General features: G+C 47.0%; 1 protein-coding gene across 1 annotated transcript in view; it reads right to left on the bottom strand.

The window, feature by feature from the left end:
- Nucleotides 1-15,177, bottom strand: part of OPRL1 (opioid related nociceptin receptor 1) — a 239,958-nt gene that overhangs the window by 19,806 nt on the left and 204,975 nt on the right. The gene's annotated exons all lie outside the window — the stretch shown is intronic.

Below are 15,177 nucleotides of genomic sequence, written 5' to 3'. Positions count from 1 at the left end.
ACCCATGCTGTCCCCACCACAACCTATAATGTCATGACATCACAAAAGTTGTGGATGTAAATCATAAGTTCAAGCCAAAGACATGTGCCTCATGGCATTGATACTACCACCCCCTAAACCTTGCAACCTGGGCGATGGAACTGGCCACATACCCTGCACTGCCCTTTTTATTAGAAGCATGCACACAGGGCCGGCTCCAGGCACGTTCCAATAGAGCGGCCAAACAGGGCGCCACACTTTATGGGTGCCGCTAGCTCTTACCGCCATATTGGAGCCTGGAGCCGTCCCTAGAGAGCAGCAGTGTCGCCTACTAGCAGAGGTGTGCTGTGCCCTGCATCACATCCCACAGCCCAAACCCCCTCCCCGCTAACCGGCCCATGAGCCAATCAGAGATCTCAGTCCGGCACCTGAGGCTCCTGATTGGCTGCCGGACCATGAGCTTTGATTGGCTCACAGACCGGTGCCTAGTTGGAGTTAAACACCGCCACGGCCGCCGGAGACAGGGGCAGGAGAGGCGCACGCTGCGCTCCCCTCCCCGCCCTCAATTTAAGAGCAGAAGCCAGCAGCTGCCTCGCCGCTCTTCAGCACACGAGATGCGCGGTGAGCAGCCAGCGGAAGGCGGGGGGGGACACATCTGGCACTGGGGACATGTCTGGCACTGGGGACATATCTGGCACTGGGGGCATATCTGGCACTGTGTAGGGACATGTGTATCTGGTACTGGGGACATATCTTGCACTGTGTAGGGACATGTGTATCTGGCACTGGGGACATAACTGGCACTGGGGGCATATCTGGCACTGGGGACATATCTGGCACTGTGTAGGGACATGTGTATCTGGCACTGGGGACATATCTGGCACTGTGTAGGGACATGTGTATCTGTCCCTGGGGACATAACTGGCACTGGGGGTATATCTGGCACTGGGGGTATATCTGGCACTGTGTAGGGACATGTGTATCTGGCACTGGGGGGCATATATGGCACTGGGGGCATATCTGGCACTGGGTAGGGACATGTGTATCTGGCACTGGGGGCATATCTGGCACTGTGTAGGGACATGTGTATCTGGCACTGGGGACATATCTGGCACTGTGTAGGGACATGTGTATCTGGCACTGGGGACATATCTGGCACTGGAGGCATATCTGGCACTGAGGACATATCTGACACTGGGGACATATCTGGCACTGTGCAGGGACATGTGTATCTGGCACTGGGGACATATCTGGCACTGTGTAGGGACATGTGTATCTGGCACTGGGGACATATCTGGCAATGGGGACATATCTGGCACTGTGTAGGGATGTGTCTCTGGCACTGGGGATATATCTGGCACTGTGTAGGGACATGTGTATCTGGCACTGGGGACATAACTGGCACTGGGGGCATATCTGGCGCTGTGTAGGGACATGTGTATCTGGCACTGGGGGCATATCTGGTAGTGGGGCCATATCTGGCACTGTGTAGGGACATGTGTATCTGGCACTGGGGACATATCTGGCACTGGGGACATACCTGGCACTGTGTAGAGACATGTGTATCTGGCACTGGGGACATATCTGGCACTGGAGGCATATCTGGCACTGTGTAGGGACATGTGTATCTGGCACTGGGGACATATCTGGCACTGGGGACATATCTGGCACTGTGTAGGGACATGTGTTTCTTGCACTGGGGACATATCTGGCACTGGAGGCATATCTGGCACTGAGGACATATCTGACACTGGGGACATATCTGGCACTGTGTAGGGACGTGTGTATCTGGCACTGGAGACATATCTAGCACTGTGGGGACATGTGTATCTGGCACTGGGGGCATATATGTATCTGGCACTGTGGGGACATGTGTATCTGGAGGGCATATCATGTGTATCTGGCACTGCTGGGGGGCATATCATGTGTATCTGGCACTGCTGTGAGGCATATCATCTGGCACTGCTGGGGGCCATCTCATGTGTATCTGGCACTGCTGGGGGGCATTTCATGTGTATCTGGCACTGATGGGGGGGCATATCATGTGTTTCTGGCACTGCTGGGGGGCAAATCATGTCTATCTGGCACTGCTGGGGGCATATCATGTGTATCTGGCACTGCTGGGGGGCAAATCATGTCTATCTGGCACAGCTAGGGGCAAATCATGTCTATGTGGCACTGCTGGGGGGCATTTGATGGCTATCTGGCACTGCTGGGAGGCATATCATGTCTATGTGCCACTGCTGGGGGGCATATCATGTCTATGTGCCACTGGTGGGGGCCATATCATGTCTATGTGGCACTGCCGAGGGGCATATCATGTCTATGTGGCACTGCCGAGGGGCATATCATGTCTATGTGGCACTGCTGGGGGGCATATAATGTCTATGTGGCACTGCTGGGGGGCATATCATGTCTATCTGGCACTGCTGGGGGGCATATCATGTCTATGTGGCACTGCCGAGGGGCATATCATGTCTATGTGGCACTGCCGAGGGGCATATCATGTCTATGTGGCACTGCTGGGGGGCATATAATGTCTATGTGGCACTGCTGGGGGGCATATCATGTCTATCTGGCACTGCTGGGGGGCATATCATGTATATGTGGCACTGCCGTGGGGCATATCATGTCTATGTGGCACTGCTGGGGGGCATATAATGTCTATGTGGCACTGCTGGGGGGCATATCATGTCTATCTGGCACTGCTGGGGAGCATATCATGTCTATGTGGCACTGCCGAGGGGCATATCATGTCTATGTGGCACTGCTGGGGGGCATATAATGTCTATGTGGCACTGCTGGGGGGCATATCATGTCTATCTGGCACTGCTGGGGGGCATATCATGTCTATGTGGCACTGCCGAGGGGCATATCATGTCTATGTGGCACTGCCGAGGGGCATATCATGTCTATGTGGCACTGCTGGGGGGCATATAATGTCTATGTGGCACTGCTGGGGGGCATATCATGTCTATCTGGCACTGCTGGGGGGCATATCATGTCTATCTGGCACTGCACTACTGGGGTCATTATGTGTCTGACACTATACTGGAGACATTGTGTGTAAGGATCACTACTGTGGCTGTTATGTGTAAGGCTGCTAATTGTGTGTGTAGAGGGAATGTGAAAATATATTTATTTATAGTTTGATAATATGAAGTTGCGGATCCACGCCCACTTTTCCTGGACCGCGCACCTTCGGCGCACACATGGGGGGGGAGGCGCTTCAACATTTTCTCGCTCAGGGTGCTAGTAGGCCTGGAGCCGGCCCTGCATGCACGCATCTTGCAATAGTGACAATATGGCATACAGTATCCAATTGCATCTTTTTTTTAGTGAAGGCATTTTATGCTTGCATTTTGGATGCAATTGCAGCCACTCAGTACAATTATCTGTCAGATAATCAGGCAGATCTGGATGTTTGGAATGAAAATTTGGTAATGGATGAGAGCAAATGACAATTGACTATTTGCTCCCAAACACTGGAAAAATGGACAAAAACTGTAGTTCATACAAATTAGTTAAATCCACAATTTAATAAATTTGTCTGAACAACAGGTTTCGTCTATTTTCCAGAGTTTTAAATGTTCGATTGTTATTTGCTCTCATCCATTACCAGATTTTCTTTCCAACCAGCCAGATCTGCCAGATTATCTGACAGATAATTGTATAGTGTATGCCAAGCATTAATCTTTAATGCTCTGGTCAAGAATCTCTTAGCAAAAGGCCAGACCAGCTCATTCATTAGAGATGAGCGGGTTCGGTTTCTCTGAATCCGAACCCGCCAGAACTTCATGTTTTTTTTCACGGGTCCGAGCGACTCGGATCTTCCCGCCTTGCTCGGTTAACCCGAGCGCGCCCGAACGTCATCATGACGCTGTCGGATTCTCGCGAGGCTCGGATTCTATCGCGAGACTCGGATTCTATATAAGGAGCCGCGCGTCGCCGCCATTTTCACACGTGCATTGAGATTGATAGGGAGAGGACGTGGCTGGCGTCCTCTCCGTTTAGAATAGATTAGAGAGACACTTGATTTACTAATTTTGGGGAGCATTAGGAGTACTCAGTACAGTGCAGAGTTTTGCTGATAGTGACCACCAGTTTTATTTATAATCCGTTCTCTGCCTGAAAAAAGCGATACACAGCACACAGTGACTCAGTCACATACCATATCTGTGTGCACTGCTCAGGCTCAGGCCAGTGTGCTGCATCATCTATTATCTATATATAATATATTATATATATCTGTCTGACTGCTCAGCTCACACAGCTTATAATTGTGGGGGAGACTGGGGAGCACTACTGCAGTGCCAGTTATAGGTTATAGCAGGAGCCAGGAGTACATAATATATTATATAGTGAGTGACCACCAGACACACAGTGCAGTTTATTTAATATATCCGTTCTCTGCCTGAAAAAAGCGATACACACAGTGACTCAGTCAGTCACATACCATATCTGTGTGCACTGCTCAGGCTCAGGCCAGTGTGCTGCATCATCTATATATATTATATATCTGTCTGACTGCTCAGCTCACACAGCTTATAATTGTGGGGGAGACTGGGGAGCACTACTGCAGTGCCAGTTATAGGTTATAGCAGGAGCCAGGAGTACATAATATTATATTAAAATTAAACAATGCACACTTTTGCTGCAGGAGTGCCACTGCCAGTGTGACTAGTGACCAGTGACCTGACCACCAGTATATATAATATTAGTAGTATACTATCTCTTTATCAACCAGTCTATATTAGCAGCAGACACAGTACAGTGCGGTAGTTCACGGCTGTGGCTACCTCTGTGTCGGCACTCGGCAGCCCGTCCATAATTGTATATACCACCTAACCGTGGTTTTTTTTTCTTTCTTTATACATACATACTAGTTACGAGTATACTATCTCTTTATCAACCAGTCTATATTAGCAGCAGACACAGTACAGTGCGGTAGTTCACGGCTGTGGCTACCTCTGTGTCGGCACTCGGCAGCCCGTCCATAATTGTATATACCACCTAACCGTGGTTTTTTTTTCTTTCTTTATACATACATACTAGTTACGAGTATACTATCTCTTTATCAACCAGTCTATATATTAGCAGCAGACACAGTACAGTGCGGTAGTTCACGGCTGTGGCTACCTCTGTGTCGGCACTCGGCAGCCCGTCCATAATTGTATACACCACCTAACCGTGGTTTTTTTTTCTTTCTTTATACATACATACTAGTTACGAGTATACTATCTCTTTATCAACCAGTCTATATATTAGCAGCAGACACAGTACAGTGCGGTAGTTCACGGCTGTGGCTACCTCTGTGTCGGCACTCGGCAGCCCGTCCATAATTGTATACACCACCTAACCGTGGTTTTTTTTTTCTTTCTTTATACATACATACTAGTTACGAGTATACTATCTCTTTATCAACCAGTCTATATATTAGCAGCAGACACAGTACAGTGCGGTAGTTCACGGCTGTGGCTACCTCTGTGTCGGCACTCGGCAGCCCGTCCATAATTGTATATACCACCTAACCGTGTTTTTTTTTTCTTTCTTTATACATACATACTAGTTACGAGTATACTATCTCTTTATCAACCAGTCTATATTAGCAGCAGACACAGTACAGTGCGGTAGTTCACGGCTGTGGCTACCTCTGTGTCGGCACTCGGCAGCCCGTCCATAATTGTATATACCACCTAACCGTGGTTTTTTTTTCTTTCTTTATACATACATACTAGTTACGAGTATACTATCTCTTTATCAACCAGTCTATATATTAGCAGCAGACACAGTACAGTGCGGTAGTTCACGGCTGTGGCTACCTCTGTGTCGGCACTCGGCAGCCCGTCCATAATTGTATATACCACCTAACCGTGGTTTTTTTTTCTTTCTTTATACATACATACTAGTTACGAGTATACTATCTCTTTATCAACCAGTCTATATATTAGCAGCAGACACAGTACAGTGCGGTAGTTCACGGCTGTGGCTACCTCTGTGTCGGCACTCGGCAGCCCGTCCATAATTGTATATACCACCTAACCGTGGTTTTTTTTTCTTTCTTTATACATACATACTAGTTACGAGTATACTATCTCTTTATCAACCAGTCTATATATTAGCAGCAGACACAGTACAGTGCGGTAGTTCACGGCTGTGGCTACCTCTGTGTCGGCACTCGGCAGCCCGTCCATAATTGTATATACCACCTAACCGTGGTTTTTTTTTCTTTCTTTATACATACATACTAGTTACGAGTATACTATCTCTTTATCAACCAGTCTATATATTAGCAGCAGACACAGTACAGTGCGGTAGTTCACGGCTGTGGCTACCTCTGTGTCGGCACTCGGCAGCCTGTCCATAATTGTATATACCACCTAACCGTGGTTTTTTTTTCTTTCTTTATACATACATACTAGTTACGAGTATACTATCTCTTTATCAACCAGTCTATATATTAGCAGCAGACACAGTACAGTGCGGTAGTTCACGGCTGTGGCTACCTCTGTGTCGGCACTCGGCAGCCCGTCCATAATTGTATACTAGTATCCAATCCATCCATCTCCATTGTTTACCTGAGGTGCCTTTTAGTTGTGCCTATTAAAATATGGAGAACAAAAATGTTGAGGTTCCAAAATTAGGGAAAGATCAAGATCCACTTCCACCTCGTGCTGAAGCTGCTGCCACTAGTCATGGCCGAGACGATGAAATGCCAGCAACGTCGTCTGCCAAGGCCGATGCCCAATGTCATAGTACAGAGCATGTCAAATCCAAAACACCAAATATCAGTAAAAAAAGGACTCCAAAACCTAAAATAAAATTGTCGGAGGAGAAGCGTAAACTTGCCAATATGCCATTTACCACACGGAGTGGCAAGGAACGGCTGAGGCCCTGGCCTATGTTCATGGCTAGTGGTTCAGCTTCACATGAGGATGGAAGCACTCAGCCTCTCGCTAGAAAAATGAAAAGACTCAAGCTGGCAAAAGCAGCACAGCAAAGAACTGTGCATTCTTCGAAATCCCAAATCCACAAGGAGAGTCCAATTGTGTCGGTTGCGATGCCTGACCTTCCCAACACTGGACGTGAAGAGCATGCGCCTTCCACCATTTGCACGCCCCCTGCAAGTGCTGGAAGGAGCACCCGCAGTCCAGTTCCTGATAGTCAGATTGAAGATGTCAGTGTTGAAGTACACCAGGATGAGGAGGATATGGGTGTTGCTGGCGCTGGGGAGGAAATTGACCAGGAGGATTCTGATGGTGAGGTGGTTTGTTTAAGTCAGGCACCCGGGGAGACACCTGTTGTCCGTGGGAGGAATATGGCCGTTGACATGCCAGGTGAAAATACCAAAAAAATCAGCTCTTCGGTGTGGAGGTATTTCACCAGAAATGCGGACAACAGGTGTCAAGCCGTGTGTTCCCTTTGTCAAGCTGTAATAAGTAGGGGTAAGGACGTTAACCACCTCGGAACATCCTCCCTTATACGTCACCTGCAGCGCATTCATAATAAGTCAGTGACAAGTTCAAAAACTTTGGGTGACAGCGGAAGCAGTCCACTGACCAGTAAATCCCTTCCTCTTGTAACCAAGCTCACGCAAACCACCCCACCAACTCCCTCAGTGTCAATTTCCTCCTTCCCCAGGAATGCCAATAGTCCTGCAGGCCATGTCACTGGCAATTCTGACGAGTCCTCTCCTGCCTGGGATTCCTCCGATGCATCCTTGCGTGTAACGCCTACTGCTGCTGGCGCTGCTGTTGTTGCCGCTGGGAGTCGATGGTCATCCCAGAGGGGAAGTCGTAAGCCCACTTGTACTACTTCCAGTAAGCAATTGACTGTTCAACAGTCCTTTGCGAGGAAGATGAAATATCACAGCAGTCATCCTACTGCAAAGCGGATAACTGAGTCCTTGACAACTATGTTGGTGTTAGACGTGCGTCCGGTATCCGCCGTTAGTTCACAGGGAACTAGACAATTTATTGAGGCAGTGTGCCCCCGTTACCAAATACCATCTAGGTTCCACTTCTCTAGGCAGGCGATACCGAGAATGTACACGGACGTCAGAAAAAGACTCACCAGTGTCCTAAAAAATGCAGTTGTACCCAATGTCCACTTAACCACGGACATGTGGACAAGTGGAGCAGGGCAGGGTCAGGACTATATGACTGTGACAGCCCACTGGGTAGATGTATGGACTCCCGCCGCAAGAACAGCAGCGGCGGCACCAGTAGCAGCATCTCGCAAACGCCAACTCTTTCCTAGGCAGGCTACGCTTTGTATGACCGCTTTCCAGAATACGCACACAGCTGAAAACCTCTTACGGCAACTGAGGAAGATCATCGCGGAATGGCTTACCCCAATTGGACTCTCCTGTGGATTTGTGGCATCGGACAACGCCAGCAATATTGTGTGTGCATTAAATATGGGCAAATTCCAGCACGTCCCATGTTTTGCACATACCTTGAATTTGGTGGTGCAGAATTTTTTAAAAAACGACAGGGGCGTGCAAGAGATGCTGTCGGTGGCCAGAAAAATTGCGGGACACTTTCGGCGTACAGGCACCACGTACAGAAGACTGGAGCACCACCAAAAACTACTGAACCTGCCCTGCCATCATCTGAAGCAAGAAGTGGTAACGAGGTGGAATTCAACCCTCTATATGCTTCAGAGGTTGGAGGAGCAGCAAAAGGCCATTCAAGCCTATACAATTGAGCACGATATAGTAGGTGGAATGCACCTGTCTCAAGTGCAGTGGAGAATGATTTCAACGTTGTGCAAGGTTCTGATGCCCTTTGAACTTGCCACACGTGAAGTCAGTTCAGACACTGCCAGCCTGAGTCAGGTCATTCCCCTCATCAGGCTTTTGCAGAAGAAGCTGGAGGCATTGAAGAAGGAGCTAAAAGGGAGCGATTCCGCTAGGCATGTGGGACTTGTGGATGCAGCCCTTAATTCGCTTAACAAGGATTCACGGGTGGTCAATCTGTTGAAATCAGAGCACTACATTTTGGCCACCGTGCTCGATCCTAGATTTAAAGCCTACCTTGGATCTCTCTTTCCGGCAGACACAGGTCTGCTGGGGTTGAAAGACCTGCTGGTGACAAAATTGTCAAGTCAAGCGGAACGCGACCTGTCAACATCTCCTCCTTCACATTCTCCCGCAACTGGGGGTGCGAGGAAAAGGCTCAGAATTCCGAGCCCACCCGCTGGCGGTGATGCAGGGCAGTCTGGAGCGACTGCTGATGCTGACATCTGGTCCGGACTGAAGGACCTGACAACGATTACGGACATGTCGTCTACTGTCACTGCATATGATTCTCTCAACATTGATAGAATGGTGGAGGATTATATGAGTGACCGCATCCAAGTAGGCACGTCACACAGTCCGTACTTATACTGGCAGGAAAAAGAGGCAATTTGGAGGCCCTTGCACAAACTGGCTTTATTCTACCTAAGTTGCCCTCCCACAAGTGTGTACTCCGAAAGAGTGTTTAGTGCCGCCGCTCACCTTGTCAGCAATCGGCGTACGAGGTTACATCCAGAAAATGTGGAGAAGATGATGTTCATTAAAATGAATTATAATCAATTCCTCCGCGGAGACATTGACCAGCAGCAATTGCCTCCACAAAGTACACAGGGAGCTGAGATGGTGGATTCCAGTGGGGACGAATTGATAATCTGTGAGGAGGGGGATGTACACGGTGATATATCGGAGGGTGAAGATGAGGTGGACATCTTGCCTCTGTAGAGCCAGTTTGTGCAAGGAGAGATTAATTGCTTCTTTTTTGGGGGGGGTCCAAACCAACCCGTCATATCAGTCACAGTCGTGTGGCAGACCCTGTCACTGAAATGATGGGTTGGTTAAAGTGTGCATGTCCTGTTTTGTTTATACAACATAAGGGTGGGTGGGAGGGCCCAAGGACAATTCCATCTTGCACCTCTTTTTTCTTTTCTTTTTCTTTGCATCATGTGCTGATTGGGGAGGGTTTTTTGGAAGGGACATCCTGCGTGACACTGCAGTGCCACTCCTAGATGGGCCCGGTGTTTGTGTCGGCCACTAGGGTCGCTAATCTTACTCACACAGTCAGCTACCTCATTGCGCCTCTTTTTTTCTTTGCGTCATGTGCTGTTTGGGGAGGGTTTTTTGGAAGGGACATCCTGCGTGACACTGCAGTGCCACTCCTAGATGGGCCCGGTGTTTGTGTCGGCCACTAGGGTCGCTAATCTTACTCACACAGCTACCTCATTGCGCCTCTTTTTTTCTTTGCGTCATGTGCTGTTTGGGGAGGGTTTTTTGGAAGGGACATCCTGCGTGACACTGCAGTGCCACTCCTAGATGGGCCCGGTGTTTGTGTCGGCCACTAGGGTCGCTTATCTTACTCACACAGCGACCTCGGTGCAAATTTTAGGACTAAAAATAATATTGTGAGGTGTGAGGTATTCAGAATAGACTGAAAATGAGTGTAAATTATGGTTTTTGAGGTTAATAATACTTTGGGATCAAAATGACCCCCAAATTCTATGATTTAAGCTGTTTTTTAGTGTTTTTTGAAAAAAACACCCGAATCCAAAACACACCCGAATCCGACAAAAAAAATTCGGTGAGGTTTTGCCAAAACGCGTTCGAACCCAAAACACGGCCGCGGAACCGAACCCAAAACCAAAACACAAAACCCGAAAAATTTCCGGCGCTCATCTCTATCATTCATACTTTCAGGTACGCCTTCTGCAAATACTAGAATAGCCAGTTTGCCAAACTAGGTCGCCTGGTCTCATATAATTTTAAAATTATTATCAAAATACAATCCATTATAGACTTCTTAGCAATACAGTTAATATACTGTGTAATTTGTAGGCACTATATAAGTAAAGGGTTACTAACAAATAATAAAAGTTACTTAACGCTCTAGTAGCCCCATTCTGCTTAACTGTACATGTAACTGGCCCCATTAATGCAACTGGTACTCCGTTTGAGCATCCGGTTCTACTGCTTTTAAAATGAAATAAAAACTTTCATACATTAAAACAAATTAGTGGTCTTGATTCAAAGAGTTGTCTTCATGGAGGCTACCAGGGAGATGTAACCAAACCCCTTCAGTGGTGTGGCATCAAACAGCTTCTGCAATGGGTATTCACAACCGCCTGTGGCAATACTGGCAAAATCGCAATAATGCCCTTTTGTACCATGGCCTGACAAATCTCTTGGTGGACCTGCAAATTTATTGTAAGATAATTAAGCCAATTAAGCATCTCTTAAATAATTATTTTCCTCCAAGCAGCAAAGTTACTGGTTAGCATTTGTGAAATATAACTTTAATAACATTCCCCAGCAGAAGAATGCAAATGCACTGGAGAACGCAAAAATTCACTGCTGGGGAATGTCAAAGTCAGAAAAATATCCCCATGCACGTTGCCATATTTGCACCGCACACTGGTCCGTGCTGCGCATGCGTACGCTCTCCCGTGAAGGCGCATACCCGCAATAGCGTGCACTCGCAGGCGCGGTATGCGTATTTACGGTAGAGTTTATGTAGTCGTAGCGTGCGACTCATTCGTTACATATTTTCACAATTAATGTAGTTTATAGATCATGGTCCCTTTGATAGTTTCTGAAAGTTTGGTTAATATAGAAGGTCCCTGAGCTAAGGAATCCCTCTTTGTATCGTACGAAGGGTCTAACAGGAATCATACAGCAGTGTTTGGTACCCATCGGAAGAGTATTTAATTAGCAATATTCCGGTGTTGGTTTGGAGCGTATTAATCGCTCGTGCGAATAGTTATGGACATAAGAAGTTTATGTCCATTTCTACTATTTACTCATACTCAGGTATGCGGCGGGAAACCTAGTTCCCCACCCACCTGAGCTGTTTGAAATCGTCACAGCCCACCTGTATGAATCAACCTATGACCTTTTGTTGTGATACAGGGTCAAATTCCTTCATCCAATGGACAATGGGATTGTAGGGACTATGAGATTGCATTGTGTGTGGGGCATAAATAGGCAGGCCGACCACATCCAGCTCTCACTCTTCAACGGTTCTCATTGCTGAAAATCGGGTGCTGGATGTCCAGGCGCATGCGATCGTTTACCCTTGTGCGTAAGTTTCTCTCCGTAATCATTGTCTTTCTGTGAGCCAATTTCTCTCATCTCATCTCTCTCTCTCTCTCTTTTTCCCTTCTCTTTCTCTCGTATCTCCCCTAGACTAGTATTGTATTGTATTAGATAGTATTGTATTTTGGTTAGGAAGTCTTTGTTATATTGTAGTGTATCATTTGTACTGTTATCCCCTTTTTACAAGTATACTAGATATAATACAGTTAATAGGCTTTGGACCCTAAACCAGTATCTGTGTATTTCCTATAGTGTTAAGTGTTCACTTGAGCGTCGGTGACGCTCAAGCAGCTTTGTAGTTAGTCAGGTTACACAAGGTTGCACTTACACCCTGTATTCACATTAAGGTATTCCGTGTATTTCATTGGTATAAGGTTTAGACATAAAGGTATAGCGTTGTGAGCGTCTGCGCCGCTGGTGATCTCCTCGTGGTCTCGAGCGTCCGCTACGCCATAGCGAATCATTACTCTAGTCATAGCCAATAACGTGTCCTGTGATCGCTGGGCCGTGAGCGAACGTGACGCTTGAGCGTCTCGCCTACGGCTGAGCGATCGTTACGCAACTAGCGTACCATTACGGTACTTCTTAAGTAAACAGCGTACAGTGTTCTTAGCTTCATAAAGGGTTGTTTATACGACAAGGGAATTTAGCATTGTCAATTGGGGACTCGTCCTATCCTTCTCATATCTGCACTAGGTAGATCAGCAGACATTATCCCCCCAGCAAAGGGTGGGAGGTTGTCTCGCAGTGCTGACGGGATAAGCGTCTGCTTCGCTTAGATAAAGAGTGCTGAAGGAATCCGGGAACCGGAAGTAAGAACAAAACGCTTGTGTCTTTTAAAACTGTTTTATTTCTCTTCTGTCTTGCGTATACACGCACGCATACATTTATCTGCATTTCTTTTTCAAATTTCGTATATCACTATTCCTGTTTGCCAAGTTTTATAGTTGATTAGAAAGTGCAAAAAGAGATTTGCTGTTATTTCATAGTAGAGGTAATAGTTAAAGTATAGACCAACACACGGCTTGTCTGGGAGATAAGACAGTCAGTGAGGTGTGCGGTAGATGATCAGGGATCATCTACATTGATAAAGGTAGAAATTGTGTTACGGTGGATCTTTGTTTTGCGTACACGTGTCCCTAACAAAAGACTTGCGTACGCAATCCAAACGGCAGACGCACGCAGCGTACATTACGCAACGTAGCGTCTGGTTACGCCCACGTAGCTCAAGTCACGTAAAGTTGAATTAGCGCAAAGCGATAATTAGCGCAAAGGCGATAAGTAACGCGACGCGGTAAATAACGCAAATCTATTTTTGGAAAATCTGAAATTTAGCTTAACAGATCCTGCTCCTAATTAGTAACACTGTTGGACTGAAGACAATTTCTGCGCAGAAATAGATATAGAAACAAAAGTGTACATGTGTTGAGTGAGTGTGGTTTTGTATACAAAAGTTTATATAACTTTAAGGTGGAACCAAAAGGAAAGTCGGGTACTCGTCAAGGGACACACGTGTAAGTGACATATACGGTGGCTGGGGAGGCATCCCTGGTTAAATAATATTTGAGCATTAGAGTATAGCGGACCATAAGGTAACAGACCAGGAGGTCATAAGGTAACAGACCAGGAGGTCATTAACAGACGGTAACAGACCAGGAGGTCATAAGGTAACAGGTAAAATAGACAAAGAGGTCCGCTATAAAAGTCCAGTGGCACAACGCCTGGGGTGTTGGTGCAGAACCCATATAGGCCATAAGCTCTTGCTGAAGGAATCGCGGCCGGAAACATCGATTCCATTGATCTTTCAGTACATGACAAGTAGTGCTTATGTACTGAACGATTGGACCGCACGTAATTGTGTGCAGTAGTTAGTAATCTGACCTAATACCATTAGAGTAAAGTGGTCACAAACGCTATCTGTACATTCTGACGTGATTTGTGTAATTTTTTATTTTTGGAAGGGAAGTTCGCTGGTCACTCAGGAACTATCTAACAACCCCACCTTTACTGGAAAGAGTAAGTGTCCTGCGGGTAACCCTCATATGTTCCAGTAAACTGAAGGTTCCATAGGGGCCCTGTATCGAGTACGCCAGCACCATATCGGTGTGATCAGGTCGTATTGGTCGAGGTGGGCGAGTGAGTGGGGTACTCGGTAAACCGCCACCGCCGGCCTATTTTTGGACAATTTGGTTTGCTGTAAGGGTTCGCTGAAAACCTTGAGATAAAGATCCAAGGAGGAATAAGCAACACCTGCAGAATTATGGGGGCCAGTTGTTCAGGTAGGGGGCGATCAACCTCGGTTCGGGTTGATTCAGAGAACCGACCCGTTGGGTCGGCAAGGTACATCATGTGTGAAAAATATGGAAGTCACACCGAATCTTTATGTGATGAATGGGAGAGAATGACTGTACAAGACAGGGACAAATTCCCAAGAATAGGTAGCTTCAGTCCAGACGTGTTACAAAATTTAAGGAGGAGGATATGTCTCGTAAAATCATCAAAGAGACGAATTCAGCATCATGATTACTTACAGTTATGGCACCAGGAAGGTGAGATACAGAGAGGTTTGGCTCTGGCGGCGGGATCTGGGGCAGTCAGGAAGCTGATAGCCACAGCTCCACCTCCACCATACATTGCAGGAGAGAAGTTGATTACGGAGAGAAACGCACTGGGTTGTAAAACACAAACTCTTAGTAACCCTGTAAATGTTAATGATGTTAACCAAATAACTCATGCAAGTATTAACCCGTGCAAGATGTACCCTGTTTTGAACCTTCCTCAGGAGTGTGATCAAGAAGAAGATTCGGCAACAATTTCAGCGCTCTCTCTAGCGGCCACCATATCAGAAACCACAGTAGGAACGGCACCACCCACGAGATTAGTGAAGGCCCCTAGCGGAGGGATAGGTGAGGTCGTGTCAACGGGTAAGTACGGCACCATGCACTACACTGAAACAATTGTACCACAAGTTGTAGAATCTACGTAGAATGAGGCTGTTAGAATTGCTCCTGTAAAGGTGATAGTAGTTCCCAATGGGAAAACAGATGCATCAGGAGCCACACCCGTCAGGAACATTGCCATGTATTGCCCGT

Source organism: Pseudophryne corroboree, chromosome 3 (genome assembly GCF_028390025.1).
Source record: "Pseudophryne corroboree isolate aPseCor3 chromosome 3, aPseCor3.hap2, whole genome shotgun sequence".
NCBI lineage: Eukaryota > Metazoa > Chordata > Amphibia > Anura > Myobatrachidae > Pseudophryne > Pseudophryne corroboree.
Note: the sequence above shows the minus strand (reverse complement) of the source record. Positions and strands in the feature narration are given on the sequence as shown.